Source organism: Haemaphysalis longicornis, unplaced genomic scaffold (assembly GCF_048455015.1).
Source record: "Haemaphysalis longicornis isolate Haplotype H1 unplaced genomic scaffold, Haemaphysalis longicornis Haplotype H1 scaffold_1, whole genome shotgun sequence".
NCBI lineage: Eukaryota > Metazoa > Arthropoda > Arachnida > Ixodida > Ixodidae > Haemaphysalis > Haemaphysalis longicornis.
Window position 1 is genome coordinate 279528337 of NW_027526203.1, and position 27441 is coordinate 279555777.

Below are 27441 nucleotides of genomic sequence, written 5' to 3' on the forward strand. Positions count from 1 at the left end.
CTGATGACATGTCCGGTCAAGAAGATGGCCGGCGCGGTAATTAGTAACCAACAAACGCATGTGCTATCCGTTGGGATTTGAACGCGGGTCTTCACAATAGCAGCCCGATGCGTTACTGCTATGCTATTTCAGCACATTCCGAGCTGTAGAACAAAAGTTGTTCCTTTCTTGAACGCAGTTACCCACTTTATGGATCGACCAGGAATTTGGAGCTCTGAGGGGCTAATGTGCCCGCTTGAGAAAATTCAAAAGTACGAATTCGAAACGTCAAAGTTGTACAATATTGCCTGCCGCGTGACACCTGAACGCGATGTCACGCGAGTATAACAGGTGCATTTCAGCCGCGCGGAACCCACATTCCGGGGAACTTGTGGCGTGTTTCAGTCTGCTCGCTGGCGCAATTCGCGCAGCAAGAAGAGAAAAATGAAAGCGAGGAAACCGACGCAAAGAGAGTGTGGCACAAAAGAAGCCGGTCAAAGTAATTTAATCAAAAGAGAAAGAAATGAAAGCAAAGAAAAATGCGCAAATGTGATGTTGCTGAAAGAAAAAAAAAGCTTCCCCAGGTTTTCGACTTCAAAGCTCGTAAGCAGACTTAAGTGCCCCGAACAATTTTTGTTCTGCTGATTTAACGAACACTTTCGCATTTAAAAATTAAAACAAAATTTCTCCCACGAGTGTAATACCGCCAACGGGCATATTACGTATAGCCGACATTGTTTCAAATGAAGGGGTTGGGAGGTTGAGGATGAGGGAGAAATCGGGTTGGGGGAGGGGGAGGGGAGACGTGACGGCAGGTGTTGGGGCGACCCTCACTGGGGTAGGATCAATGGAAGACGACGCAGGTCATGGGTCATCGTCCAAGCTCCCCCGAATGGAGCGGTGGGCCCCACGGGCTCCCTGCAGCTCTGCTGCGGTCTAACCGTACGCCCGGCGGCACCTCCTCTTCATGGGCCACTGGACCGACGCTTCTCCCGGTGTCTTCCTGAGCCACTGCCGCCGAACGCCACGTTCGATAAAACGTTTTCCTCCTCCTCCTCCTCCTTCCAGTCCAGGCACATGCGCCGTTCTTATGACCACATCGTCGCGTGCACGCACGATCAGTGCAGTGGAAGTCAAGCGTGCTCAGCTGCGATGCTGACCTTTAAAAAGCTCTCATCCATCTATCCTCGGACGCCGCCTGTGCTCAAGGCGGACAGGCCGCCGTCTGAGAAGGGAAGGCGTTTCTGGGATCTTTCTTAGCTTTGGAAAAAATAAATTTGTTTTTCATCGTCCTCGTGTAGTAGTAATAAACATTTATGAACGCGAGAACCTCAGTTGTCTCATCAAAGGCGAAAAGTGACCTATAGTCATAGTCGTCGTTGTTTCGGGCAACACGAATGGCACCAAGTAGGCCGCCCCTGCAAACAGTAAATAAAAAAAGAGATTTTGATTGTAGTGGGATTTGAATCCGTGCCGCCAGAGCACGAGGCAAGTGGCTAACCACAGCGCCAACCCAGCACCCTTAGAGGAAAACTAGCCTGATGCGTCGTGCATCGTGGTAGGGAGGCGCCAGCTCACAAGCTTGGAACAGGTGCACGCTCACTATTGCAGCAGAAAGACACTCGCTGATTTTGTATTGCCACCTTGAAACGTGTTTCTCTCAAAAAAAAAATTCGCGGGCAGTTAACTCTGGTTATGTGATTTGAAGGCGAAAGGCATCGATCATGAGACTTCACCGCTTCACCGTGTTTGCGCCTATTCCATCACTTTCATTTCTTCGTCTTACCCCGACAGGGACAGTGGCCGCAATTCACGCGCCTGCTTCCCCACAACGAGAGCTCTCCTCCGCGGGCACCTGTTCCAAGTTTGTGAGGTCGCGCTTCCCTGCCACGGGGCACACATCAGGCTAGTTTTGCTTCGTACATCAAGGGTGCTTAGTTGGAGCTGTGGTTAGCCACTTGCCTCGTGCTCTGGCGGCACGGATTCAAATCCCACTATAATCGAAATGTTTCTTTATTTATTTACTGTTTGCAGGGGCGGCCTACTTGGTACCATTCGTGTTGCCCGAAACAACGACGACTACGACTATAGGTCACTGTTCGCCTTTGATGAGACAACTGAAACTCTCGCGTTCATAACTGTTAATTACTACTACACGAGGACGATGATGAACAAATTTATTTCTTCCAAAGCTAAGAAAAATCCCAGAAACGCCTTCCCTTCTCAGACGGCGGCCCTCCGCCTTGAGCACACGCGGCATCCGAGGATAGATGGATGAGAGCTTTAAAAGGTCAGCATCGCAGCTGAGCACGCTTGGCTTTTTTAGTTGTTGTTGTGGTTCCTCTTCTAGTGGCACATACCCACGTGGGGGATTGGCCAAGAAACGGGATGGCTTTTTGGGGCTATACTGCACTGCTCGTGCGTGCACGCGACGCGTGCATGTAGTTGCTGTGGCCATAAGAACGGCGCATGTGCCTGCACTGGAAGGAGGAGGAGGAGGAAAACGTTTCATCGAACGTGGCGTTCGGCGGCAGTGGCTCAGGAAGACACCGGGAGAAGCGTCGGTCCAGAGGCCCTTGAAGAGGAGGTGCCGCCCGGCGTACGGTTAGACCGCAGCAGAGCTGCAGGGAGCCCGTGGGGCCCACCGCTCCATTCGCGGGAGCTTGGACGATGACCGATGACCTGCGTCGTCTTCCATTGACCCTACCCCAGTGAGGGTCGCCCCAACACCTGCCGTCACGTCTCCCCTCCCCCTCCCCCAACCCGATTTCTCCCTCATCCTCAACCTCCCAACCCCTTCATTTGAAACAATGTCGGCTATACGTAATATGCCCGTTGGCGGTATTACACTCGTAGGGGAAATTTTTTTTTTTAATTTTTAAATGAGAAAGTGTTAGTTAAATCAGCAGGACAAAAATTGTTCGGGGCACTTAAGTCTGCTTACGAGCTTTGAAGGCGGAAGCCTTACGAGACTTTTTTATTTGCAGCAACATCACATTTGCGCATCTTTCTTTGCTTTCATTTCTTTCTCTTTTGATTAAATTACTTCGACCGGCTTCTTTTGTGCCACACTCTCTTTGCGTCGGTTTCTTCGCTTTCCTTTTTCTCTTCTTGCTGCGCGAAATGCGCCAGCGAGCAGACTGAAACACGCCACAAGTTCCACGGAATGTGGGTTCCGCGCGGCTTAAGTGCACCTGTTATACTCGCGTGGCATCGCGTTCAGGTGTCACGCGGCAGGCAATATTGTACAACTTGGACGTTTCGAATTCGTACTTTTGAATTTTCTCAAGCGGGCACATTAGCCCCACAGGGCTCCAAATTCCCGGTCGATCCATAAAGTGGGTAACTGCGTTCAAGAAAGGAACAACAACGGCAACAGCTTTTGTTCTATCGCTCGGAAGGTGCTGAAATGGCATAGCAGTAACGCATCGGGCTGCTATTGTGAAGACCCGGGTTCAAATCCCAACGGATAGCACATGCGTTTGTTGGTTACTAATTACCGGGCCGGCCATCTTCTTGACCGGACATGTCATCAGTAAGAGCATGAAACCTTTAGCTGCGGGTGGGCCGCCCCTACCCCCTCCCTTCACTCCGAACCCGCGCACAAGTGACATTGGCCGGCGTCGGCGTTCCAAGCGGGCCAGTTGCTGTTCATCCGGGAAGGACTCGCAGCTACTCGACCAGCTGCAACTTGATGCGGCAACCGCGGCAGCAGCGGCTTTCCGTTGTTTTCCGCCTTGAGCTCACGCTTCTGTTCGGGCTGATGCTTCTCCAGTTTCCGCTCTTTTTCCTCCCAGCGAATGACATGCGTTCGTCCCATAGCGAGTTAACACCTCGAAGGCGTTTACCTTTATTTTAGCGGACACGCACACACGTGAGTGTCCCTTCCACTGCCCAGTCGTAGGTATCTTATTTTCTGTGCAACACACCAACCCAGGCAAAAACCGCTTGATTGCAAAGGACAGATGCCAGGACGCATTGAGCGATGAGGCTCCCACGTTTAAATCTCCCACCACCACAATGGGCAGGTCATCAATATTGGCATTAAGCCCTGCTGTGCCTGCATGCCCCCTCCCTCCCCCCCTACCCGTGCACGCCTAAACCGGAAACCGGGATGGGCGCCTAATTATGCGTGAAATACACCGGCGAAGGGAGAAATACTTTATATGCGGGCAGACTAAGATGTAGTATTATTCTTCCGCCAGAAGAACTATGACCACCTGGTAAACGAGGGCCGGCGACGCGACAATGTCGCTCGGAATGGCTTTCAAGCTAAAGAAAAATTATGTTATCACGCCGGCGTTCCAACGGGGCAAGTTGCTTTCAACCGGGAGGAACCCGCGGCTGGTAGGTGGGCGAGGTGGAATTTGAGGCAGCAACCGCGGCCGCGGCTACATTCTCGGCGGCGGCGGTGGCGGCGGCGGCTTTCGGGCGTTTTTCCCCCCATTCGCGCTGCTGTTGTTTCTGCGCAATCATCTGATAATGACGCTACGGCCGCTGCCAGACGACTGCGCCACTCGGGAAAGAGGTATCGGTGGTGGCGAGGGGAAGATCTACTGTTGTGAAGGAGGGGTTGGCGGTGGCGAGGAGGAGCCCCGGAGAGGCGCAGAGTAAATCTGCTTCACCGGAATGAAAACTGGGGGATGGGGGGGGGTGAGACATATACTGCTTCGCAGTAAAATGAGCACATACCCGCAGTACTGTATTGGCTAACGCTTCGAACTTAGGCGTAAAGTTACCTTTTCAAGCCTCACGACGTTAACAGATACCCGCCGCTCGACGTTGAATGGGTTTGACGTTGCTTCGAACGTGGCTAGTCTCAACGTTACGGTTGGCGAACGTTAAGCATAACAAGGGCTGTAGGACATACCTTCAGAGGTGTAGTGGCTAACGCTCACCCCCGGCTGTGTTCCTTTTGTGCGAGTACCAATACTCCCATAGCGTTAGATACCATCAGACGGGTATTGGCAAATGCTTAACTCCGGGTTTTTTGTCTATATGAGTGCGGGAAGGAGCAATAACCTTCGATCGTTAAAAGAGTGCTAAAAGGAAAGACAAAGGCGCACACGAAAACGACATGTACGGGCGCGGGTACATGCCATTTTTCTCTTTGTTGCGTCTGTCTGTGTTCGTGTGTTTACAATGCGAGTTTTACCGACCGTTATTAACCACTAGCTTAGCAACAAGTTGTCAAACTTGCGTCGTCTGGAGCTTCCTGCCAAGGCTGGGTGTACGTAGTCGGTAGGCAATGAGGCATTCGCAAGGCCCGAAAGTAGCAAATGGTTTCTAGTTGCCCAGTAGATATTAAAAGAAAACACAACTCAACGAACAGATAATTGGGTCATGCGTTCAACAGTAATGATCGTTTTACGACAGTGATAGACGTTCAGGCAAAGAACAGTGCTCAAATACCTATTACGCGGCGCGAAAAGTGCTTTTGTAATAAAGTAAGCCCAACGTCGTGAGACGTGAAAGGGGCATTTTTTTGGACAGCGAAAATAAGTAGAATCCCGCATTATTCATTCGGGCAGCTTATGTTCCTAAAGCGGCGTCGGCAGCTACAGTGTTCTGTATCCATTCGGTGTTTCGAGCGGAAGTAGAAGTGACGTACTGTAATCTGCTCAACTTCTCTATGGAGATCTTGGACGATACTGTTCTTGCTTGTCATAACGCCAGTTTACTTTTTTTTACGCCGTGAAAAAAAAAAGAACAGTGTGGGATCGCCAAGCCACCGAAAGAGTGCACATGAGTGCCCATGTTTCCCCTCTGATGAGTTAAAAGGAGTGGTATTTGAGATAACCATGCACTGCCGAAGGCGGAGTTGGTATTGAATGGACGCCGCCTTTGCCAAACTAGAGTGAACTAAATATTCTAGTTCACTCTAGCCAAACTGTGGCTCGCAGACACACGCACGCTTGAAAGTCGCACCCCCCTCCCCCCACACATACACACACGCCCACGCACACGCACACACACACGCACACAGACACACACACACGCACGCGCACGCACAGACACGGACACGGACACGCGCACGCACGCACGCACACACATGCACACGCACATGCACACACATGCACACGCACATGCACACACACGCACGTGCACGCACACACACACGCGGACACGCACGCAAGCGCGCGCACAGACATGGACACGCTCACGGGCATGCACACACACACGCACACACACGCGCATGCACATACACACGCACACACACACGCACACACACGCACGCACACACCCGCACGCACCTACGCACGCGTGCACACGCGCACAGACATGCGCGCGCACACACACACGCACGCGCGTGCGGACAGACACGGGCACGCGCACGGACATGCCCGCGCACACACACACACGCACGCACACACACGCACGCACGCGCGCGCACATACACACAGAGACACTCACGCACACACATACACACACGCACATACACACGCACACGCACACACATGCACATACAGACACACACACGCACACACGCACGCACGCGGGCACACACACACACATTTCCACACACACACGCACACACCCGCAAACGCGCACACACACGCATATACACACACACGCACGCACACACACACGCACGTAAACGCACACGTACACGCACATGCACACACACGCATGCACGCGCGCGCGCACAGACACGGACGCGCATGGACATGCGCGCGCACACACACACTTCCACACACACACGCACCCGCACATACACGCATGCACGCACGCACGCGCGCGCGCACAGACACGGACACGCGCACGGACATGCACACACACACGCACGCACACACACATGCACACACACACGCACACACACACGTACGCACGCACGCGCGCGCACAGACACGGACACTTACAGGCACACAGACAAGCGCGCACACACACACGCACGCACACGCACACGCGCGCACACATACAAACACACGCACACGCTTACACACACACACGCACACACACGCACACACCCACACTTGCACGCACGCACGCGCGCGCGCACCGACACGGATACGGACACGCGCACGCACGCACGCACGCGCACGCGCACAGACACGGACACGCGCACGGGCACGCACGCACACACACACGCATACACACAGACGCACACGCACACGCACATACACACACGCACACACACACGCACGCACGCGCGCAGACACGCTCTCGGAAATGCGCGCGCGCACACACATACGCACATACACACACGCATACGGACACGCACACACACACGCGCAAGCGCAGGCACGCACGCGCACGCACACGCACGCACGCACGCACGCACACACACGCACGCACGCGCGCGCGCGCGCATACGGACACGGACACGCGCACGGACATGCGCGCACACACACACGGAAGCACGCGCACGCACACACACACACGCGCAAGCGCAGGCACGCACGCGCACGCACACGCACGCACCAGGAGTATTCTCGTAACTACAGTGTGACATCCAAACACTAGAAAAGTCTGGTCTAAAACATTGCTACAAACAGAGGACGCGAAGGCTTATGTAGCTCGTGCCACGGAGTCCGTAGACTGACCAGGTCCCAGAACGTCGATGTGCTCAAGGCACGCTTCAACATGGGGTCGCAATGTTTCTTCCAGCGAAATCCTATGTGTCTCGAGGCGAGGGTAACTGCACAAGACGCCTTCAATGCGTTCACAAATCTTGCAAGTTCGCAACGTTGGGCGGTTGAAGGATGTAATTCCCAAAGATGCCAAGAAGCATGTGACGTATGAAGTCATCACCCCCATGCATAGGCCCCACAGCCTCCGAAAGAAAAAGCGAAGAAGGCCTTTCCACCCAAATATTCCATAAGGTATTTACCTCAACGAGGTTGGCGGGTGCGTATACGATTATGCCCCCTCCCCCCTTGAAGCAGCCACCGCATAGCCACCATCGCAGGTTTGTGTGATTGACATCAAATTTTTTTTTTATCCGAAGAGGCGAAAGATTTGAGGATGGAATTCAATATGTTAACGGGTGGATAGCGCAGGGGCGTGAAAGGGGAGCCTGTTATGTGAAGGGAAACAGGTCATAACCTGCACTCGACGCCGGCAGACCGCGCAGGCTTCCATATAATAGAAGAATTGTTAAAAATCATGAGCATCGGATTCGAAAAATCGTATGGAGCTGGAGAATAGACTTTCGTATTTGTTTGTGCTCTTTCTTTTGCTTTGGCTTGGTGCTGTAGAAGATTGTGTTGGAAATATTGTGCCCCCACAAAAGAGCTTCCCGAATCTTGGTTTCACCTTTTATTGAAAAATTGAAAGCACCGTGGAGGAGATTCTTTCTTCCTCAGCTTAGAGGTTGCACCAAAGCGGCTACAAAGGCGTTGTTCACGGTATTTTTGATTTTTCCTTCTTTACATGCAAAACAAGGAAAGAAAAAAAGAAAGAAGAAAAAGGAAGCCATTGTTCGTTTTTAATTTGTTGAGTCGCTACTTCTCTGAATGCTCCAGCCTTTCTAAGGATGCAACAACCAGGCCTCCCCGCCTGCATGTTAAGGCTTGACAGCACTACTCCATTTCATTGTAATGATGACAAACTGCGCAGTTGGTATAATCAACCGCGGTCGTACTCAATGCGCCATTTAGCTGCCTTGTTAGGCATAAACTATGAAATGTGTTCTTACTTACTCTTAGCCCCTTTTACGTCTCCGTGTTCTTGCATCAGAAGTGCCCGCGTATGCACCCTAGAGCTCACGTAATGGGTCTGCTGTGCCCTCAAGAGCGCAAACTCTTTAAACTTCCACATACCATGGCCGTTCAAAGGGCCGCTGTATCGTAAATTTAAGCTATTTTCATGCACGGTGTTCGAGCGAGTTTAAAAAGACTAAAAGCCTCAATAATAGATAATTGGGCTATCATCGTGCACGGAAGCATAAGTGATTTTGCAGGTGATTCATAACCCTCCCTCTTGAAGATGCCCACTGGTATGCTTCGCTGAAGTGCTTTTGAATGACCGTGACTACAACTAAAGGAGCGAATTTCAGAAGTGATGATGTGCTGCATTATGAATTCATTACAAATCTTATCTGCGCTGCGGTTCACGCCACGCCTCACAGGCATGATGGGAACCGCAGGGGGGTTTTATCCGCTTGATGAAGAGGCACGATAGAGCCCGTGGTTTCACACTAATTTTAGACTAAAGACATACTTTCATTAATTTTGTAGCACATGCCTAACCTCATGCCCCAACCCAGTACTGCTTCAGATTGCGTGAAATATTTGGGCTGAAACAAGTGTGTAGCATTCGTTGTTGAATCTTCCCCGTCGTGTTTTCTTTTCAACCAGCCGGACGGAGAATTCAAAACATAGCAATCAATACCTTTAATGGTTGGAATACGAACTCTAACAAATTTCTCTATGTAGAATTTGGGATCAGTGGTTCGGTGTGTGATAAACTGTGGTTCAAGAACGCGTATCCAAAGGGAATCTCGACTGTGGGTGAAAAGCGAAAAAAGCAAGAGGCCTGTCCGGGGGGGAACGTGATAGCAGTACAGTGCGTGCAGCGTTTCTCTACTCGACGGGAAATCGTCTCTACAATAAAAGAGGAGCGGTTGGAGGTCAATGGGAGACGCCTTCGTCCTGCAGTGGACCTGAGTAGCTTATGAGGATGATGATGATGCTGCTGCTTCTGCTGCTGCTGCTGCTGATGATGATATGTGTGTCCTCCTAGCACAGCACACCTGCCTCCACTTAACACCGTGGGAGAGGCGCTAATCAGGCGTCTCAGCATGAAGGTTGCCGGTTGGGCATCACAGAGCAAGCCGCCAACATGCAAACTGATGTACAGGAAGCCGGACAGAGTGTAACATGAACTATCGTCGATGGTGTCGCAATCAATGCGTACTTGAAGCTTAGACGGCTTGGAATACCCACATACGCTGCTGATACCGTCCAAAAGAGCAAATTCAAAGCGTGGCTTGATGCTCTGCTTTAGAGTGCGCTCTACAATTGCAACGACTTTCGCTTCAACCCACACACCTTTGAAGATTTCCCGCACAAAATGTAATGGACGAGGATGAGCTCAGCCTACCGCGTACAAACGTGGTGTCTCACAGCTTTGCTGTCCAAGTTCCTTGACAGAGTGGATCGACCCAGCATTTTTGTTGTGGTTTGCGATAAAAAAAAAAAAAAACACTCTGTATCTTTTGTTTTTGGTCTGATTTTGTTTTGCATTTCTCAAACATCCCTAACCCAAACAGCGCATTTCCCTTTGTTTTTGTTTTTTTATTGAGTCAATCGCGTGTTGGTTCTCGAATACTTAGACCTTCGTGATATCATTAGTAAACTTTCTGGGTTTTTTTTTCCCGCAGCTCAACGTGTGGTGTCACGACCCTCTCGACCCATTCTGCTAGCCGACTTTCGTAACAAAGAATTCCATTCGCATTTCTAATAGAAAAACTCTGAGGCTTGGTTGTTTATTTGTGGTTTGCCTTAAATATGCCCTATATACGCTATCTGTGCGATAAGCATTGTCGACATGTACTGAACATGCGATGATGTTCGCTGAATGGTGGAATATTTCATTACAGCCAGTAATCTACTCTGAATTAACTCTGTGTGGTCATACTAAACGGACGACAAAGATAAATTTTTGTCCTTTCACCACGATTGGTCCTTTCACCCGGCATCGCGTGTTTCGTTCTGAATACCCCACGTGGCGCTACAGTTCCAAGGTGGTCCTTTTGCCCAAGACGGCCACTGGCTTTCCATAGGCGAGAACTGTTTTTACTCGCTTCCTAATGAAGGGAGTGATTGCCATAGCCGTTATTGGTGTTAAACAAAATAGATAACAAAATTCGACTTTCGTGTAAAGTTTTATTGAGAAAGGAGAAGCGGTTTGTTCAAGAAATATTTTTAAAGACGCGCGTTTATTGTTGTAACACCCAGTATATGCCAAGCCCAGTGCACAGCGTTCGTCGCTTCTTTATTAAATCTACTCTCTGCTACGACATGCCGCTTTAGGACTGCAATGGAGGCGTACGCAATGTGCAGTCGTCCTAAAGATCGTCAAGTAGCGCGCGGTAGTGAGTGCGGCTCAGAAAGGTTGTTATTAGGACAAGCTCGCAGCAAGATTTTTCCCTACCATTTCCAGAAGTTAACAAGCGGATTTTTCAGTGCGCATATATTCTGATGCAACTACAAGTAAAGTTCGAACTATGCACTTAAAGATTCACCATAGCCCGCGGCGCCTTCCTATGTCAACTGGTGCGGGCCCACCGAATAAAAGCAGAAGTAATGCCCGCGAATAGGGAATGACGGTATATTTAATAAGCGAAGTAGATCTGAAGGGTATCTTCGGGCTGGCTATTGCGACGAAATAATTTTTAAGCTGACATTAAGGATCTTTGACGTAAACTTTGCGTGGTGGGGACGAAGCTGACGCCCCAGCTATGTCACCGGTCTGTTAATGTCAACAAGCGCGTTCCCGGTCTGTCTGCGCCTTGCCAATGCAATCCATCCCACCTGCACAGACCCACTTCTAGGTGGACTCATCGTCTCGTTAATCGTAATGCGGAGTGGCAGGCCGCCAGGAAGCAGGAGATACGAGGAATCGCTACTTCCAGAAAGACGCGCAAGTCACTCTGCCTCAACGACACACTGCACGTTGATAAAAAAATGAACTACAGATATCCTCGGGCAACGCGTCAATGAGTACGGCCATCTATTCATATCTGTTCCTTCGCAACGCCTCTGGCAAACCGCTGAAACGATCCGTACGGCCACGGCTCTTGAAGCGAGCTGTTGGACTTCAGTTGCAACCCTTGGTCGTTCTCGTTATCGCTCGGTCGTGGGTAATCTGTGGGATACTTTTCATGCCGAGAGCCTATAGTATAGAGCCATAAAATTCGTGCCGTCACCGCTGCCGCCACGATGTCTATACACCGCTTCAGCACCGCGCAAACCCGCCAGCGATAAGAAGGCTGCGCTCATCCCGGCCGCCTTGATATCCTGACCCTGCGATTGGCCACATACGTCATTTCTAGCGCTGCACATAAGGATATTTCTGATGCTTCTGAATTTAACATGTCCACTCAAACCGGCAGAGTGGCCTCCGAATGATTACTCTGCAAGTAGGCTTTCTTTTTACCTTGGATGTGTTCGTGACATATGCACATTAAGGGTGTGGCACAGATGGAATTCGCGAGGAGCTGTCGGAATACAGCAACGCTTCAAATGCAGCACGTATGCACGAGATCAGGATGCTCGGTAAATAACTGTAACCTTAAATCTCTGCAGCTCACCACTGATAGGTGCTATAGAAGCTCCAAATGTAGCTCCAGCCCAAGATTTCGATGTATTCGTTCCAGCAGCGGCCATTTTATCCCTGGAATGTATGCACCATTCGGCATAGTAGTCAGACTGCGCATGCGCAGCCATGGGCTTCCATACAGAGAAGGAACGTTCAGCCATACAAAAACGCCTCTTGGTATTAAAGAGGTACAAACAACGGCAATTTCGATAATGAGCTCCATCCTATGCCTTAATCTGGAGTGGTGGTAAGTTTGTAATAAACTTCTTTAAATCTTTCACTAGGCCAGCTCAGGACGTACGAGCGTGTCTTTATTTCATTTCTTGTATAAATGCAGACAAAAGTTAGAACATTGAATTCCCTATCTGGTAGAGTAGAATTCGAACACGGCAGGTACCAGTATTAAAACTGAAAAATTTACTACGGCTTTATTTGTCATCGGCTTCGGAATATTTTATTTTTAACCCCTCCCCCCTTTTTTTTCAAGTGAAAGAGGTTAGAAATAAACATACTGAGCGTATTTTCCACTTGACCGTCACGGAAAGCCATCGTGGCTTTCAACCACTGCGTTACAGTCAAGCACTCTATTGTCCACCTGTATATTATGAACTTCCACAAAAATGGGACCCCACTGTTGTTTCCCCCTTTGCCTGCGGTGAAGCCGTTGTCCGCGTGGCCTAATGGATAAGGCGTCTGATTCCGGATCAGAAGATTGCAGGTTCGAGTCCTGCCGTGGACGATAGTGTTTTTTTTTTTTTAACTTTCACTTTGGTTTCTTTTTTATTTGTTCCCCTTTTCGGTTCTTTTAGTTGGTTTATCCTTTTTAGCAGGGAGTATTCCAGAACCGTTTCCAATAGGAAAAACGAAGTTCATATCGTAGCTAATTCTGAGACCTGAGATTTGTTAGTCAGGAAAGGGCTCTCACGACAAATATCTCATGATGTATATAATAGGCGTTGGCATAATGAGTACTGTGTTTGTTTTCCATGTGACGTGCTCGGGTTGAATTACCGGCAGCTCTTGATTCGTTAATGTATAGCAGTTACCGCCTCATTCGAAGGGTATGTACTAGTCTTCCCAAACATTCAATCAGTACCAAACTGCTGTGCGCAAAGCACTGACCTTTACTGCATTTGAAAAGATGCCTTTTGAAGGCACGCACGTCTTCAAGTCGCCAAGACGAACCTTTCATAAGAGAATGTCACTTACAACGGACTAAATTTGGGGTGAACGTATGTTTAGAGACACATTTACAATAGTTTGTGACGGCGATTTTCGACGAGTGAAAAATACACCGTGCACGAGAGAGAAAAAAAGTGCGATTTGCGACATTAGCAACTTAGTAGTATGAAAAAATGGGCAAGCCTATTTTTATGTCACTCGTGACTAATCCTATTCGATAGGGGTGCTTTTGATGGCTAAATCAGATTCGTCCCACATTGGCGCGAAAAGTGTTTGACTGACTACTTACCGTGCAAATGAACTGGCAACGGTAACCATGAGGTCATCAACTAATTATGTTATCTATTCATGCAAGGACGACTCAATGCGTTACATTGAAACTCTATCCACGGTCTGCTTGTTAGACTGCTTTTTAAAATTTTCCCACAGCGCCACTCCCTCTTCAAACGTTCGGTTAGCCCGGCGGCGCCATGTAGTTTTGTCTTCGGCTCCACCAGGATATGAACGTACTCTGAAACTGATGGGATTTGCTTATTTTTGCGCGAAAAAAAAATGTCGGGTAACGCGCGAAGCTTCGCAGATTGGGAACGTTTCATGTATGCAACACCGTTGCTTAGCGATTGGCCAAACATTTTCCCCCTCGATAGAACATACTGCCGCCACAGCGAGGAACTAACCAGTGGCCTTGTGGGCATACCAGTATAGCACCCTAGTTATTAAGCTACTCCTGGGAGTAAGTCATTTTATACCACCTATTAAAGGCTCAAACGTATCACCACGCACCGAAAATGTTTTTTTTTTTCGTTTTTCAGCTTCCTTTCTTTTTTTTTTCCCGCCCCCGTTCCTTTGCTGAAGCTGCCCAGGACTGAGTGCTTGCAAATGACTCACGGCCGGATTACTGTAATTAATTTTATAAATTATTATTCCATTAGAAGCGACGTGCTAACGAAGCTACGGGTGCTTTCTGGAAGTGAGCAAGTCAGGGATTGGGAAATATATACGGCTTTCGCGTGACTGAATCCCGACGATGCATGTTCAGGTTAAGAGGGAAACAACTTCTGAGCATTAATTTTCGCGGCAACACTTTAAAACGTGACTTCCTCCAGGCAACGCCATACGCGTTGAAACATAGTGTAAATTAATGTTCTCGTATTAAACGCAGCACCTATCACAGAAGCAAGTGCGCGTGAAACGCGGCGCGAGAGAAGGCGGCCGAGCTGAAATTATTTTTGCTGTAACAAGGACCGGAATGTGGGAAGCTTCGCTTGTGTCCGGAACAGTGCGAGAAATATTGAAACAAAGAACGACAAGAAACAGAATATTAACAGAAGCTATTTCGCAAGATCACTTCAAGTAAGAAATGTCTGTTCCTTGCGCGTGCTGCGCTTGGCGAGCATGCTGTATTAATCTGAATGAGGCAGTGGCGCATGACGAAAAAAAAAATGATTAAGAACCTCCTTCCCCGTTCTTAGGTGGTACGAAGAAAGGCGTATTAAACAATGTGTGCAAATGTTTAAATCCTTGGGCAGCCCTAGTGGATTCATCGTTTGAATGAAAAAAAAAAATGGGTTGGTGCTTGTTGAATACGAACACACGCATGAATATATAGAAACATAAATACACATATATATATATATATATATATATATATATATATATATATATATATATATATATATATATATATATATATATATATATATATATATATATATATAGTTAGGAAATGAGGGGCTTGTTGAGGAAATACAGAAAGATCGGTCGGCAGTCTACAACGCCAAAGCAAACATAGGGGTGTTGTTCGGCTCTTTTTTTACTACGGTTAGTGAATACAACATTTTTTAAATATACTTAAGAAAGAAAGAAAGAAACAACGAAAGAAAAACACGCGCCCAGAGTGGGGACCGAACCCACACCTTTCGATTTGATCTCGAATGCTTTACCAATTCGGCTATCTGGGCGACTGTGTTCTCCTTCACTTTCTGGGGTATTTAAATTTACTAGAACTGTATCTGACGCTTGAGGGTAGTAGCCAGCGCCACTCTGACTACACGGGGAGAAGGGGACCTTCTTTTCAACCCCCGGGGCGTGACTCGAACGTCTACAACCTGTCATGGGTGGAAAACTGGCGGGAAACCCTCTTATGCTACCTTGGAATCAAGGCTGCCAGTACCGAGACCCTCGCTAGGCTTTCGCTGAATAGTATAGTTAGGAAATGAGGCGCTCGTTGAGGAAATATAGAAAGATAGGTCGGCAGTCTACAACGCCAAAGGTGGCATAGGGGTGTTGTTAGGCTCTTTTTTTTACTACGGTTAGTGAAGCTAACATTTTTTAAATATACGTATATATATATATATATATATATATATATATATATATATATATATATATATATATATATATAACGCTGTGCGGGTGCGCACGCACACACAAATAAAAGTCAGCAGGCATTGGGGAATAACGCGCACAGTGCTTCCTTTCACAAGGCCAAATGAACAGACAGTCTGAGTGCAGGGCGCATGCGTTTCCACGTTACCAGCGGCCAGTGCCCCATTCTATTTAGTTGTAAGGGGTGTGCAGCATATAAATGATTTGTTGGACTAAAATGAAGCTGCCATTAAGAAAACAATGTCAGAACAGTACTTTAGCCTAATGATGCATCTAAGAAACAGTGTCAGAACAGTGTCCTAGTCCAATTCCAGTCCTGATCACTGGAGGACATAGAGCTCTTACTAAACTCTGTGTTTACTACGAGATCACATGCCGTTTTAAGGTTACCATATCAACTCAGGCTAGAAACGGTGTTTGGCGCTACCAAAGGAGGAAGAGAAAAACGAACGGGAAAGCCGGGAGGCTAGCCAAGTGGAGAGCCTTGTCTGCTACACCGCAGTGGGGGAGTGGGGCTCAGGGGATAAAAGAAAAGTGGGGGGGGGGGGGGGGCGGTGAAAAAGTGGAGATAAGAGTAGAAACGTTGAATGTAGCTACCCAAATAGCGTCAAGCAATGCACGACGAGGTTGGTACTTCCCGTTTTATGAGTACAAGCTTTACACACCGAAAATTCAACGCCTAGCATTACCGCACAATTATCACTATGTATAAAGTGCGGATTTTGGGGCTATGGCTCGCATAGCACTTTTGAATTTTCGAAAGAACAAAACTTACAAGTCATTTACCGTACCCCAGAGTACGTGTCGGCATTTTACCTGCATAATGGCGGCAAGCTCTTAGGATATCCCGTTGGGAACCATGCCTGATGCACAATCGCGCCTCAACTCGGGTACTAGGCAAATCGTTGGCTCGTGAAGGTTTCCTTACACTCAGTCCATCCTAAAGGGGCCAAGGTGGCCCAACGAGGGTGTTTCAGAAAAAAATGAAGAAAACAAAACCCGAGGCGTCCTACTGAAAACGATTTGGCGATATTTCGATGTGAGTTTGGCGATGTTCCCAATAAAATGCGTGTAAATAATTTATTGGAATTGCCGTAAATTATATTCGCATGATTGAGGTTATTGCGTGGGCATGCCCTCGGTTCTCCATGACCGATAATGTTACACAAGCGACAATCAAGAGACCAGGAAATAAACACTCCTTGAGTGTCAAGCCACGTCTGAACGGGCGACGTACGTAGACGTATAAAGAAAGTTTTTATCGCAGCCTGTATGCATATGCATGCGTTTGGCTCGCTGCAAGCTCACTACTGTCTAAAAAACTTAGATAGGCTTGATGGTTAATGGGCATAGGGAATAAACTTTCAATTAATGCACATCAAAGGCTTCAAAAAGTGCAGCACTGAAATTGGGACGCAAACGAAAAAACCACAAGACGTGTCCACGTGTACAGTCCTTCATGAAAAGTTTGTATACCAGTACTCGAGGGAACAACGCACAGCGGGAAACTTGCAAGTGTCAGCAACCTCTTTAAAAAGTCTCCAAGGTGGCTTAGGATTTTCATGGTGGGTAGGCGCAAATAAAACTGCAAGTCAGCACCAAAATAATACCGAATTGATAACCTTAAAGAGAGATGATCAGTCATTAAAAAAAAGAAACCCGGGGCAAGCTGATGGAAATACACCAGACCAACGCCACTAGGCTCTTAAGCGAAGAAAAGGTTGCCCGCAGTATGGACTCCCCACCTGGACCGCATACGAAAGTAGCCAACACTCTATGAAACGCTTGGACCCTATCTCGTGCGCAGCTAAGGACTTGCATTGCATTAAGAGTTAGGAGACAAGAAATACATTGCAGAGTTGTTCGGCTGCGCAAATATAGACAGCTCTCGCCCATCTGTTCCTGCGTTTGCGCTTCACAACGGTAAGCGCCGAAGAACACAGCTCTATGATTGCAGTTGACTGCAAGTGGATATAGCGAATGGGTGGTGGCCTTCGACTTAGAAATATGTGTTAGACATGTACTGCGGCCTACCTACAAGAGCAATTTGAACGTGCTAACTGCAGAAGTAGCAACCAGACGACTCGCAAAGCACGTTTCCGTACTTAGCTGAATGAAACTTGGAAGGAATAGAGTATTATTATAGCGGGAGAGCACGGGGGTCTCAGTTTCCTCCGTGCGCCGTACGCATCTTACTGTCTAACCATCATCATCACCAGCCTATCTACGCCCGCTGCAGGGCAAAGGCCTCTCCCCAATTATCCCGGTCCTGTGCTAACTGCGACCAATTTCTCCCCGCAAACTTCTTGATCTCATCTGTCCACCTAACTTTCTGCCGTCCCCTGCCACGCTTGCCTTCTCTAGGGATCCACTCTGTTACCCTTAATGACCAACGGTTACCTTGCCTTCGCATTACATGCCCTGCACACGTTCATTTCGTCTTAATTTCCACTAATATGTCCTTAACACGCGTTTGGTCCCTGACCCACTCCGCTCTCTTCTTGTCCCTTAATATTACACCTATCATCTTCCGTTCCATTGCTGGCTGAGTCGTCCTCAATTTAAGTTGAACCCACTTAGTGAGCCTCCAAGTTTCTACCCCGTAGGTGAGTACCGGTAAGATACAGCTGTCATGCACTTTCTTCTTGAGGGACAATAGTAGGCTGCCATTCATTATCTGAGAATGCCTGCCGAATGCACTCCACCCCATTCTTATCCTTCTAATTATCTCTGCCTCATGGTTGGTATCCGGAGTCACAGCTTGGCCTAAGTAGATATATTCGCTTACCACTTCCACTGCCTCGCCACCTATCTCAAATCGCTGTGCTGTCTCGAGGTTATTGATCATTACTTTAGTTTTCTGAATATTAATTTTCAGGCGCACAGTTCTACTCTGTTTGTCCAGTGCGGTAAGCATGCTTTGCAATTCGTCCCCTGAGTTACTTAGCAAGGCAACGTCATCAGCAAATGTGAGGTTACTGAGGTATTCTCCATTTACTGTCTAACACACCAACCCAAATTGCTCGGCCGCGGAGGAGAGCAGTCAGGTCGCACGGGACCGTGAAACGTCCCCGTTGAAATCTCCCACCAGCACAACCGACATGTCATCGGTGATCGCGTGAAGGCTGGCTGCGCGGGCACGCCCCCAATCCCCGCCCCCCTCCACCACCACCCTTCCGTGCCCGCGTAACAGCGCAACCAATGAAGTGAGCGTGTTTAGACGTGAAAGACACTTGCCAAAACATCGCCCCGACAGCCCTTCAAGCTGATTGGGAAAAAAACTGGCAAAAACGTCACAACAAAAGCCTTAAAGAAGGAAACGCTAGGACTTGGGTGTGAAAAATTTCCGGTCTACGCCGACTGATCCACGCACGTTATATGTGGAAACCGAGGCATATACTGCTCCGCTGTAAAATGAAAAAGAATGATTACAAGATAAATGGCACGTTTGCTGCAGCATGTGTGCTGCCTTGTAGCTTTATGATCCCATACTTGAGGTGCTGGATTCGCAAATGTTCAATTTATTAACAGTTGCACAACACTTCTAGACGACGAACTGAACTTCTAACGGATGTATGAGCTGCAAAATTTTTACAGGCGCAACAACATTGCTTGTAACGCCTGTAGTGCAAGATAAGACAAGAGCAATTTCGGGTTTTATTCCTACTTTCTCGCGATGTGAACTTTTGGTTCATTTGAGGACGCAGTTGATCAATCAAAACGTTCACCGAAGTGCTTCGTGGAAGCCAGAAGGAAATGACTTGGCGCAGACAAGGTCGTTCTATGCAGTAAACGCGCGAACCATTAAGTGGAAAGGCTTAGGCGTTCGTTTCTTGGAAATTCGTCTTTGAAAGGCTCTGACGTGGCGTTCCCCTTAGAAGTGTTGCGAAACACACCGCAAATAAGACCAGACCAGGCATAAAACCAAAAACGGGGCTGTTTCGCGGAGCACAAGTACGAAGACTGAGCTTCTAATTCGCTGTTTGTATTTTCACGGTTAGTGAAGCATTGCATTGTTTTGTCCTTTCCTGCCCCTTTGAGGTAAGTTCGAGACGTAACACTCTAACTTGCGCATATTGAGCGGGGTAAATTTACTGTCATTTGTCTTTTTACTAGTTGCAGTGAGCCCGAAGCGCAATATTCGCGAGGAGTTAACTTAAACATATAAACAAAGCTTCCCGTGAACCATGTAATATGTAGTTTTGTACAGATAGTACTAATATTTTTGGGCTTGTATCTGGGTGAAAAGGAATGTGCAGTGCTTCACTGTGGCGTTTCATAGATGAACAAGTGATTCTGACCCCTTATCTTTTGTTTATACGTTTTATTGAGTACTTGATGCATGCGGAACATCAAACTACGCCTCTGGCATTTCGTCCCCGATCGTTTTTGGATAGTGTACATGTACGACAAGTGGGCAGTAACGAGCATGTGCCGGCTGTTTTCCTCGGCCATCGGTGTGACCGCAAATGCTAGTAACACTAAATAAGGTGTGGTCACAATAGGCCACATGGAGGTCGACTCCAATCCTCAACGTTTCCCAAATGACCAAAAATTTTTCCTGGAACTAGCACATGCTTTGATCTATAGAGCATCTACGGCGCCAGAACCATGAAGCCAGCACAAAGCGCCACAAAGTGAATGACTGGAGACTAAAATAAAAGGGTTACCTTGAGAAATTATGATAAGCGATTTCCTGCAATCCCCATGATGATATGATAACAAAGCCTTTTACTTACAGAAGAAAAAGGAAAGCCAGCCCAGCAAAGTTTGATTGCAGAACGGTCCGATAGCGGCGGAATTAACGCTGAACCGAGCATTCATATGGGAAACCAGGCGACCAGCGGGCACCGAAATTAAGCATAAATTACTGCCCCCATCTTCGGAAATACGAAAGTGCGTCGTTGCGTCTCTTTTGTTCCACTCGCACGCTCTGTTTCTTTTTCCTGCCATGTCTAATCTCCCTCGAAAGCGCGACATATAAGCAGTAAAAAAGATTGCGTTACATTTCTTATTTAAGTTTACCGCTCCTGCGGGTGTCAGCATGCGAGCTTAAAGTTTGCCGCTCAAGCGGAGACTCAAATGTAGCTTGTAGAGTGCGTAGTCAGCGTTAGCAAAAACACGGGGAAAGTACCGAAAGGGGGGGGGGGGGGGGGGGTACTGCTATATTAAAACTGGAGCAACGTCATCGCAGCTGTATGTAATCTCGGGCGATTGGTGCCGAGGCAATTAATTTTCTGGCGACTCTCCGGAGCAAGCAACGAGGGAAATGGTAGCTTGCAGAGCGGTTTTTCCTTGAAAGAAAGAAAAAAGAACGGTTAAATGCATAGCCTTAAAAACGCGTTCGTCTCGACGAGGGTAACGCGCGGCGACAATTTAATCACCGTGACTTGTCGTCGCCGTTTTTAATTATAAGTTGTTTGATTACCTGCGTTCTTATAGCTTTTGTTAAAACGTATAATTTCTTTCTTTATGGTTTGCGGGACAGCCATAGGCACCTAAGTGTGATTAAACCAAACATGTTACTTATTGCTTTCATTTTACCGAGTCCTAATTGCTGTGGTCCAAAGCATAGCGTTATACACACATCGCCAGCATGAACCGTGGATTTTGCCGCATCGTTGGGAGGTAACAATTCACCTCAATCTTCCGCACTGCATGACCCCGGAGGTCGCAGCTTAACACAGATGCAACCGTACACATCCTACGGACGGGAACACACTCAAGCGAGCGGCGAAGCGAGCGGATCACGCATCCCTCATATTCAACGTAACGTGAATGCAGCGTCTTTGTAGCACTGGCTGCACAAGGAACTGGGGAGGAGAGCTGGCAAAATGAATATGATCATCATCGTCGTCGTCGTCGTAGTCATCATCATCATCGTCACCAGCAGCGGCACAACCACCACTGCCACCACCTTAATTTAAACTCAGATTAGTTTTCTTACCATCGCCCGTATGTTAACCTCACCGTCGCGGTTCAGGCCCGCTTGGGAACCCTTAACTCAGCATAGACTTCACTGCAGCCCAACTGAAACCTGAACTTAAGCTGAAACTTGACCCCACCAGAACATTCTGCCCACAAACCAACTGTTTTTGAAAATATGAATTTCATTCCAAGCTTTCTTAGAAAGGCCTAACGCACTGCACGCATGTCATAATGACACCCTACCTATCACCACCACCGCAATCATTATTATTGCCATCATCATCAGCAGCGTCATATTTATGTCTCCTGAAGGCATGCAGGCTTAACATCCTGCATCATCCGAATACATTCTTTGTACCCACGTTTTCTTGCCCCTCCACCCCACCTTTACTTTGCTGTAAGCGTTAACATTTACCGCGAGATGTTAGGGTACACTCTTCGAAAATTCCCATGGCTCGACTTAAACACTCCAGTGTCACCCCAGCAGCCATTCATTACGACGAAATGAGCAAAGTAGGCCAATGACAGGCCCCGCGTACAATTTCAAGTGGGAATTGCGATCTGACCTATGACGCCATGTAATGCACCCATAATGTTTTGCATTTCGTGGTGTCACAGCGCGGATCCCACTTAGGAGTCAAAACACATACCTGGCATCGTGATTTGTAAAGTTTTCCCTCTTCCACGCAGTGATTCATCATTTAGGTACATTGTGGCAAAGGAGGCTCACGGGCGCTTATTTAAGGATGCAACCTGCCAAATGTTTACGACAGCAACCTTGGCGAAGGTTCTTGTGGGTCTTGTTGGGCGTTTCAGAGGTCTCACCTGTGCAGTCAATTCACAGAACAAACCATTGGGCTCACGGAGGGGCAGAATTTTACCATAAACGTGTTTTACCCACCGCTCAGTGGCTAAGACGTTGTGCTGCTGAGCACGAGGTCGCGGGTTCGATTCCCGGCCGCGGCAGCCGCTTTTCTGATGGAGGCGAAAAGCCAAAACGCCCGCGCGTACGAGATTTCGGCGCACGTTAAAGGCCCCCAGGTGGTCAAAATTAATCCGGAGCCCTCCACAACGGCGCGCCTCATCGCCTGAGTAGCGTCGGCGCGTTAAACCCTACAATCAATCAATCAATAAACGTGCTTTGCTGCAGTGCTCCATTTTTGTCGAACCCTCTAAGATGTCCCCGTAGGGCGCCTTCATCACAATGCTCTAGAATGACCAATCGAAGTGACGTAGTGTGCGAATTCGATAAATGACGTGACCGAGCATTCAATCGGAATGAAAATGGGCCTCTGTGCAGGGATATTACGCAATGCAAAACGCCATTCACGCCTCGAGTGTTGTCCCTGCGCGCATGCGCTCTGTAGTCAAATCATATGATGGGCTTCGCCATTCGCCGAGCTTGCACACTTGGTCACTTCAACTGGCCATTCTGCACTGCTGTAGTGAAGACGACCTACGGAGACGAGGTTACGCTTTCTATAGAGCGCCGAGTCAGAGACAATATATGCTCGAATGATTATTACAGGGCAGTAGGCTCCTTGTCGGTCGAAACAGCAGGGTGCTTATCGATTTTTTTTATTTCCTTATTCAAGCAAATCTTCTCAATTGCAAACCATTAAAGCGTTTTTAGCAGCGGATCTGTTTAACCTTTCTTCTGTCCGTGCGGATCGTTAACAGGAAATTCCGCTCGGCGAAGGGAGGGGGAAAATGCTAGGCCAAGAAGTGCGAGGGAAAGTGGCGAGGAGGCCAGGAGCGTGCACAAGCAGATGTTGGCAGTGCGCGCCTCTAGAGTTACTGTATATGCTCCCTACGGGAGCATATATATGCTCCCGTAGGGAGCATATACAGTAACTCTACGCGCCTCAAGAAATAAACGCTTCCCGTGGTCGGAATAGAACCTGGGTATCTATGAAACCGGCGTATATCCTTCGGGCGCACAACATTTACTTTGGGTTCGTAGCGCGGGCGTTGGCTTTGGACTTTGGACTTTGGACTTTGGCTTTGGCTGAGTTGAAGTGGACTTTGGTTTCGGATTTTGCCACTTCGCGAATTTCGGACTTTCGAAGGGTGAATTTTGGACATTGATTTAGCACAGTTTGCATGGAGAAAGCTCCGCTTTTGAACCATTCTTCTCTTAAAGGAGCCATGAAGAGAAAACACAAGTTTGGTTAATTCAAAAGATTGCCTCGTTAGAATCATACTGACACCACTTTTAACGTAAACTTCGCTCAAATAAGCTACATAATTAGGACAAAAGGGAATGGCCATGCGACTCACCAGCTCATTTCCCGCAACAGAATCTATGATGTCATTCGAGCCAGCTCTGCGATTGGCGGAGGCCGGCAGAAGCAGACGCAAATTAGGTAGAGCTTACAAACTAGCCGAACGAGCGATTTGCGCTTAAATTTAGGGCACATTCTTTACACAGCAATAAGAATGATGGGACAAACAGTGGAAGTTACGGAAGCACATGTAAACATAGAAGTACTGATGCGTACTGCTGTTCGTACTGCGCACAGCATGCTTGGTTTCGCTGCACAGCACTACGGGGCTTGGGGTTGTCTCAGACGACACTGGCCGATTGACGCAAGCAACGGTGTCTTACGTGACCACATTTATCGAGCGAGCACTGTTTCAGGGAACGAATATTTTCTCCCAGAACAAAAACAAGCCAGGTTTAAATACGGGCAATAACAAACCAAACGCTTGCTACGGTATGGTGGCGCCATCTAGGTTCGGGTAACGTAAATAAACGCGGGAACAAACCAACACCACTGTACAGGGTGGAGACAACCTTTTAACGGTCCCGTGCCGCCGCAATTGGGCCAAAGTGCTCAACGCGTTGTTCTTTTCGTTTCCCACGAGACCTAGCAACGCGAAACAGACAATATGATTCAAACTTCTTCAGTAAACCGCATTGCGGCGATAATTTTAGCGCGGTTTTGACACAATGACTTGCTTCGGCGGCGAGCGAGCGACCCAACATGGCGGCGCCAGTGTATATACGTGTCTCTACCCTGTACGGCGGATGCGTGAATGAAGGTATTCTAGGCTGCAGAGCGGTCGGTTCCTGTGATGTCATTGCAGACCCCGAAAACAAACGATTTAGCGGGAAAATCAAAATTTTAACTTAAATTGTTTAATTTCTCAGTGAATAAAGCATCGTTTGTATCCGGACAAGCGCTGGGGGCACTATAAAACACGAAATCTTTCGAATAAAACCAACTTGCATTTTCTCTTCATGGCTCCTTTAAGAAAGGGGCACATCTAAGAAAAGCCAAGTTAAGCTAGTCAAGACCACCAGCTCCGTTTTTTTCTCAGTCTTCGAATCTCAGTTGCGACGGTGGCCGATTTTTTCCCCTCTATCTAAAGCTTCTAAATCTCCACGGCATCATAACTAAAGTTAAACGCGCGCGCCCATTTTGTTTTGCTTTCTGTTTTCGTCTTCTGCCAAAGAAATAAAAAACAGCGAACTTTCATGAGATAGTCCATACATAAACCGAACGTACGACCATGTTCGCACAGCTCCGTATTCATCGCGGCGAACGGGAGCTGACCGGAAGTTTTCAAGACGCAAGTCGCCGGGTATGCTTGGTTGTTTTCGCGTCTTGAATGAATCGATCGCCAATTCAACAGGATTTTTATTTTTTGCTTTCTGGAATGGACACATGCACCCTCCCGCCATACTTTAAAATGGCTGTCGACAGCATCGCTTAATGGGGAAAACACCCGTGTAACGAAAGCTAGAGCGGCAGGAAGCGGCTATATTTTTTTTCGAAATGCATTAGTACAATGCATTTGAAAGCCCGGAGCGCACAACCGAGTGCAAAGGGTTCATTATATATGAAAAGGCCGCCCTGCGCAGGTCGCTCGCGGGATTCGGAGCACATATTGGCTCATTTGCGTAGAGCCTGCATTCGACGGGAGCGGTCGTTAGCCTGTCTCCAAAATAAAGCCAGTCCGTACGGTACGGCTGGCAATACAGTTCACTTCAGCGAGCCCCCGCTCACCGCTGCGCTGCACAAGCTTGCCCAGAGAACGCCAGCGTTCGCCCACGCTGTCCAACGCGAGAGGAAAAGTCATTTTCAAACTGCGACTGAATGCGCTTCAGGCATATAAGCTGAATGAAAATTTGCGTGCTTACGAATTGGTTTTAGCGCATTGCAGTGCGTAATATGTTTGGAGTAGGCGAAATGGAACGCCACTTACGACCACTTTCCACCATCGCATCCACGGCTAATCGAGGCGGCCGGCCGACGACTGCAGCGCGACACAGGAGATTGTCTAAAACAGAGTACCTTCCGTATCGCACGCACTGTATTGCAAAGCATCACAGTGCTCATACGGACGAACACCTGTGTGTGTGGCTGTACAGCAACCTTACGCGAATCCAAAGAAGAAGAGAGGAATGAAAGATTAAAAAAATCATGCACCGCTCCGTCTAACGAGGACGATGGTTTAACGCGAAGCTTGCTCGTGAGGGATCCCTTGATTGCCGTCTGAGTTGGGACTCTGACTCGTAGACGGTCTGCACTTTGGCTCGTTGAGCTTTGACTTTGCCTCGCACGCAGTTTAGTCTTCCGATCGCAGCGGCTTTGACTTTCACCCTTCTCCATTTGATTTCGCACGAAGAAAACTCCTCGTTCAACAATCGTCGTCGTTGGAGGGAGGGGTGCATAATTTTTCTGTCTAAAATTGCGCGTTCATGCACCCCTCTGCAAGTACAAACCGCTTCAACCGTGTATCGGATAGATGTCGGCTTGATAACGCGAGCGACCCAGGTTACATTCCGGCCCCGGGAAGCGTTTTTTTTTTGTCTCCTTTCACCCACGATAATCATCATCGTCAGAGACGGCTTTCTTGCAGAGCGTTTTGTGGTGCGCACGAACGTTATCAGTAAGACACAGAAAGCTTCACTCAAAGGAGTACTGGAACAAAAATGTTATGTTCCTTTTTAATTACTTTTATCGATGCTTAGTGGCCTGACGAACCCGAAACAGCACTTTAAATACTTGAACGCACGATAATCAATTACGTTGAACGGCCTGAAAATCGTATGTTTCGATTTTCTGCGCTTCCAGCCCGGAGGGCACGTTAGAGAGAACCACGTGACCTCGCCGTTTAGTGCGGACGTCAAAGCATTGCGGATGCCGGTAAAGGCGTTGTTCCGACTGCCCCGCCGCCGGTGCTGAGCGGCCGAGATGCCTGAAGGCGTTAGGCCTGCCGGCCTACCATTGCGGCGGACATTTGATGACCGCTTTCAATAGAAGTCCTGATAGCGACTTCTGTTGCGATTCGGGGCTACATTACCGGCTCCTTTCCAGCGTGTGAAACTTTATTCTTGGCAAGAGTGCCTTTCTGGACAGCGGTTGTGCCTGTATCTCTGGCTACGTGCACCAGTTCGTAAACGCACCAGCGCCCAGTCGCCGCTTGCCAGGCCGCGCGTGTGAAGTGACGTCCCGAGTTTCTGACCAGCGTTGGAGACACTCGGCTACGTCACCTTCTTTCCCTACCCTAGAGTGATGTCACACCGACGTCCATTTGAATCGCGTTGCTGGCGCGCCAAACCTGCACTCGGGCGGCCAGCGAACGCGGCCAAAGCCGCCTATAATTTTCTAGGTGGCTTTGACGCGGCTACGGCGGACCTCGGCCCGGCGCGTCACGTGATGCGTTGCAAGGGTACGGTGGTGCTGCGGT

At 48.4% G+C, this 27441-nt stretch overlaps 1 protein-coding gene and 1 non-coding gene across 4 annotated transcripts in view; one reads left to right on the forward strand and one right to left on the reverse strand.

Annotated features, from left to right (window-relative positions):
• The window catches only part of LOC144146717 (sushi, von Willebrand factor type A, EGF and pentraxin domain-containing protein 1-like), a 759548-nt gene that overhangs the window by 93200 nt on the left and 638907 nt on the right, over window positions 1-27441 (reverse strand). The window lies entirely within an intron of this gene.
• Trnar-ccg (transfer RNA arginine (anticodon CCG)) lies at window positions 12910-12982 on the forward strand. The gene has a single exon. It is a non-coding gene; the product is annotated as a tRNA-Arg (tRNA).